Consider the following 6,000-nt stretch of genomic DNA (forward strand, 5'->3'; position numbering starts at 1 on the left):
CCCAGTAGCCTCTTTGCTCCTCCTACCCTGAGATCTTCAGCGCGCAGCTCCTTGTAGCTGTGCGCCCTCGTCCGAGTACCCGGCGTCCTGCGGCGTTCTGCGCAGTAGCTCTGGCCCCGGAGCTGTGGCCATGCAGCCGCAGGCCTGCGTTCTGCGCAGAACCCCGGGTACTCGGACGGCGAAGATAAAATGGCAGGAGAAGAAAATAGGCTACTGGGGCGTGGAGTAGCCGTGACTTGTAGACTCATGTCCGGCTACTCCACGCCCCAGTAGCCGCTTAACAAAATTTACATATCAGCGGAACAAAGTTTTCTAAAAGATAGCCGGGACGCGAGGATTAGCTCTAAAAAGGGCTATCCTCATGTCCCATTCATCCACCTACCACCCGTTCTACCTTTATAGGTAGAATCGTGGTGGTAGGTTCCCTTTAAACAACTCCCTTGGCAGAGACGTGAATAAAGACTTATGGACCCCAGGGCAAAGATTTACCTCGGGGCCTTGACATGACTTTTTCTCATGCTCATCGGTGGCTTTCAGCAGAAGAGATGACCCACTGATGCAGCAGTAGCAGCACGGTCCGTCGTCAGAATCAGGCCCAAAGTTTTTGCCCCTTACTCCCCGAAATCGTTGTGTCTTTTGGAAACTTATCACCACTACATATTTTCTAAAAAGGTGGCTTAGATAGAGCAACTCAGCGTTTGCGCCAGTTTTGTGTTGCTCCTGCACTGTGTCGACCTCGACACAAAATCTGCATATAAAGGGGCATTCTGGTGCCAATTCAGACAGCACGCCACATTTATTACTCCAACTGGACAGAATTTAGAACACGCTCTATGTTAACGGTGCACCAAGAAGACAAAAAAGGGGCACATTTACTAAGGGTAGGTCAGACGCATTTCCGTCGGGTTTCCCAAATATTTCTGATTTGCACAGGGATTTTTGTCGCACGTGCCCATAGCGGCACATCTACTTACCCGTCCCGTTGCATCCGCCGATCCAGAATGTCCAACGAGGATTCGTAGCTGCCGCGATTCACTAAGATCGTGACTCCAATTTCCTGCATGTGTCGCTTCCCCACTCAGGTCCGCCGACGTTCACCTTCTTCTTCCCGGTGCATGTAAGTGCGTGTCTCAACACAATTTTGAAAGTTAAATTCCGCGGTTTGTCCGAATCAGTCGGGTTGTCCGACGGCCCCCGATTTGTGTCGCATGAAAGACGGCGCCGATGCGCCAAAATCCAATCGCATGAGCCAAAAACCCCTGTGCAATTCAGGGCAAATCAGAAATATTCGGGAAACCCAACGGAAATGCATCCAATGGACCCTTAGTAAATGTACCCCATAATGCACACTTACCGGGCAGTACAGGGGGCACCAGATTAATGAAGACCATGCACCAGTATTCAATCATCTGACGCACCTTGCACATTAGTGAGACAAACTGCACATAGTACACACCGCACTACTTTTGCAGCTGCAAATTTCTCTATAGCCTCAGTTACTTGTTTTTATACTGACCTACTGCAATTTTTGCGGATTAAAAGGTTAATGATCTCCTAAGGGGGAGATTTTGGGTGTGAACACATCTGGCAGATTGTGTCATAAATCTCAGTGCACCGAGTAAGGTTAAAAAATTTGCAATACTTAAATTGTCTTAAAAATGTCTCAAAAGTCAAAGGAGATCAAATTATTGTATAGTGGCTTGTGGACCCCTCTAACTTAGGGTCACAACTACAACCACTGGCCCTTGAGATTAGCCCACAGTATGTTCGCCGCCCTTCGTCTCTTACAGTGACCTCTAAAATTGGCTTGTGGAGGGCAAGGCTCGGATACTTAGTAACTATATCTCTACAGAACAATACTGATTTTTCTCACTTAGTCTCTAATGTTGGCGGTTTTTACATGTTCTCTAATGAAGCAGCAGGGAAGACCCTTCGTTACTATATATTACATTATGCAAATGCACCTATTTATCTTCCTATAGGTGATAGTGTAAGATCACGCTGCATCTACTTATCAGGGTTATCACTTTATCTCCGCTCTATTAGCACTTTTATATTATCTCACCACTAATTCCAACATTTCCTATTATTCTATTGCTCGCGCACGGCTCATTTATTACATTAATCATTACAATGAGAGGAAAATAAGGAATTTATTGGACTGGTCACATGGATGATGGAAATGTGAGCGAGCCATTGTGGTCTCCATGGCAGGGGGCTGCGATCCGTCAGTACATGCCTCCTACATACAAGAGCAGCGCTGGTTAACACATCTGGTTAACGGATTAAGCCAATCATATTACGCAGTGCTACGTCTGTATATACACACACACATATATATATATGTATAAGTAGATGTCATGAAGCTTAATATATCTAGAAGGAAAATAGACACTTCAGACTACATAGACAGTGAGGAAATGTGAGGCATTATGGGCCGTATCTCTCAGTTCTTATGCCCCCTATTGGACCCATCAAGCTAACGCCACTGCCCATTACCCCCAGCACGTTACTAGAAGAGATGAGCGCCGGACCCAGGAGGAGTCTCTCTAATAATCCACTGTGAGCACATTTACTTACCCGGTCCAGTCGCGATCCAGCGGCGCGTTCTCTGACGGCGATTCGGGTTCTGCCGGCATTCACTAAGGTCCATGCGCCCAATATCCACCAGGTGTCGCTGCTGCGCTGAGGTCCGCCGGAGTTCACCTTCTTCTTCCTGTTGCATGTAAGTGCTTGATCTTGTGACACAAATTATTTTTTAAATTCTGCGGCTTTGCTGAATCCGTTGGTTTGTCAGACGGCGACACCCCCCGATTTGTGTTGCGTGAAAGCTGTCGCCGATACGCCAAAATCCAATCGCCTGCGCCAAAATCCTGGGGAAATTCAGGGCAAATGGGAAATATTCGGGAAACCCGACGAAAGTGTGCGATTTGGACATTTAGTAAATGTGCCCCAATGCGTTTGCCTTGCGTTTTGAAATGCATTGGGCAAAATACTTCATCACATTTTCACGTTACATTACATCACGTTACATTACACCACGTTACAGCACTTGTGACATTGTTAGTCATCACTATTAAAGGGGTTGTCCCATCTAACAAGTGCGGCACTTCGCTATTTCTGGCAGCTCCATAGATGGACGGGGCAGCCCGCGCATGTGCGTTCATATGCTCCGCTCATCTCGGGGAGCGACAGGGGTACATAGGACCCCTGTTCCTGTGATCTGTGGTGGTCCCATCACTGAGACCACCACCATTCAGCAAGTTAGACCCTTTAGTGTTAAAAGACAAAATAAATGTTGCTTCTTACATAACACACATGAGTTTGATGCGTTTTGCCCAATGCATTTGAATTGCAAACACATCATCAAAATCCGGCCTCAAGCTGTGCTGGATTCAAATGCAAAGACGATTCTAGTGCAGTGCAGAGGAGTTTCTCCAGATCACATCTGCATATACTATGAAACACTTGCGATCAGGAATTTTCTATATATACATATATACACACACACACGTGTGATCGGGAGACTCCTCCCCCCTCTGCGCATGAATTGTGTTCCTAAATGTAATTCAAGCGCAGCGTGTGAATGTTATCACCAGGAAACTAGGTGCACCCTAACCCTAAGCCAACTACACAGTCATACTAACCCTAAGCTACTGATCCAACATATACAGTGCCCTCCCCAATTAATTAGTGGTACAAGAAATCAGTTGTACTTACCCCGCCTGGTGCTCTAGAGGTTGATGGGGACACAGTGCTGGACCAGAGGGGGTAAGTACAACAGCTTTCTTGTTTTTACAGCCTCCTCACTCCACTAGTAAAAAATACACAAGCCTGGACAACCCCTTTAATCATGGAGGCCATGTATGTATATATAGATATAAGTTGTATAAGAACATGAAAACAGAACCAAAACCAAGCTCAGTGTTGTGTAATATCAGCAGCACTTACTGTCACTCCAGCAGCTCACACATGACGCGTCTCTGGATAGAGGAATTCTCTCTCTTCTTCTGTCTAGAGAATGTTTCGCCAACTGCAAGATGAGAACTCGGCTCTGAAGATTTAGAAACATAGAAAGTTATCCCTCCATGTCACACACATCTCTGCACCCCCACATTACATCCACGTCACCCCGCACCCCCACATTACATCCACGTCACCCATTGCTCCCCCACACTACATCCACGTCACCCTGCACCCCCACACTACATCCATGTCACCCTGCACCCCCACACTACATCCATGTCACCCTGCACCCCCACACTACATCCATGTCACCCTGCACCCCCACACTACATCCATGTCACCCTGCACCCCCACACTACATCCATGTCACCCTGCACCCCCACACTACATCCATGTCACCCTGCACCCCACATTACATCCATGTCACCCTGCACCCCACATTACATCCATGTCACCCTGCACCCCCACATTACATCCATGTCACCCTGCACCCCCACATTACATCCATGTCACCCTGCACCCCACATTACATCCATATCACCCTGCACCCCACATTACATCCATATCACCCTGCACCCCACATTACATCCATATCACCCTGCACCCCACATTACACCATGTCACCCTGCACCTCCCATTACATCCATGTCATCCTGCACCCCCACATTACATCCGTCACCCTGCACCCCACATTACATCCATGTCACCGTGCACCCCCACATTACATCTATGTCACCCTGCACCCCCACATTACATCCATGTCACCCTGCACCCCACATTACATCCATGTCACCCTGCACCCCACATTACATCCATATCACCCTGCACCCCACATTACATCCATATCACCCTGCACCCCACATTACATCCATATCACCCTGCACCCCCACATTACATCCATGTCCCCCTGCACCTCCCATTACATCCATGTCATCCTGCACCCCCACATTACATCCGTCACCCTGCACCCCCACATTACATCCATGTCACCCTGCACCCCCACATTACATCCATGTCATCCTGCACCCCACATTACATCCATGTCACCCTGCACCCCACATTACATCCATGTCACCCTGCACCCCACATTACATCCATGTCATCCTGCACCCCACATTACATCCATGTCACCCTGCACCCCACATTACATCCATGTCACCCTGCACCCCACATTACATCCATATCACCCTGCACCCCACATTACATCCATATCACCCTGCACCCCACATTACATCCATGTCACCCTGCACCCCCACATTACATCCATGTCCCCCTGCACCTCCCATTACATCCATGTCATCCTGCACCCCCACATTACATCCGTCACCCTGCACCCCCACATTACATCCATGTCCCCCTGCACCTCCCATTACATCCATGTCATCCTGCACCCCCACATTACATCCATGTCACCCTGCACCCCCACATTACATCCATGTCACCCTGCACCCCCACATTACATCCATGTCACCCTGCACCCCCACATTACATCCATATCACCCTGCACCCCACATTACATCCATATCACCCTGCACCCCACATTACATCCATGTCACCCTGCACCCCCACATTACATCCATGTCCCCCTGCACCTCCCATTACATCCATGTCATCCTGCACCCCCACATTACATCCATGTCACCCTGCACCCCCACATTACATCCATGTCACCCTGCACCCCCACATTACATCCATGTCACCCTGCACCCCCACATTACATCCATATCACCCTGCACCCCCACACTACATCCATGTCACCCATTGCTCCCCATACCTTGTCCCAGCAGCACATGGGGGATCTTCCTGCTGTGTTGCTCCTAACACACAAAAGTCACATGATCATGTCCTCATCAAAGGTCCTTTATACCATTTGGGTAATAATGTAATATACATTTTAAGGATTCTCCACCAGCACCCGCTGCCCCGGGGGAGGGGGGCTGTTTCCCTGCAAATTAAAATAAAACATTTTCAAAAATAAAAAATCCCCCCACCCAGAGGTCTGAACTGGACTTTTTCCTATAGTCTCCGCCCACA

General features: G+C 48.5%; 1 long non-coding RNA gene across 1 annotated transcript in view; it reads right to left on the minus strand.

The window, feature by feature from the left end:
* LOC140104749 (uncharacterized) overlaps positions 1 to 5,786 on the minus strand; it is a 102,089-nt gene extending 96,303 nt beyond the window's left edge. The window contains exons 1-2 of the long non-coding RNA XR_011850401.1: positions 5,741 to 5,786; positions 3,952 to 4,054 (exon numbers count right to left, since the gene is read on the minus strand). This is a non-coding gene — a long non-coding RNA (uncharacterized lncRNA). The remainder of the gene's footprint in view (positions 1 to 3,951; positions 4,055 to 5,740) is intronic.
* Positions 5,787 to 6,000: the final 214 nt, after the last annotated feature.

Source organism: Engystomops pustulosus, chromosome 10, assembly GCF_040894005.1.
Source record: "Engystomops pustulosus chromosome 10, aEngPut4.maternal, whole genome shotgun sequence".
Taxonomy (NCBI): domain Eukaryota; kingdom Metazoa; phylum Chordata; class Amphibia; order Anura; family Leptodactylidae; genus Engystomops; species Engystomops pustulosus.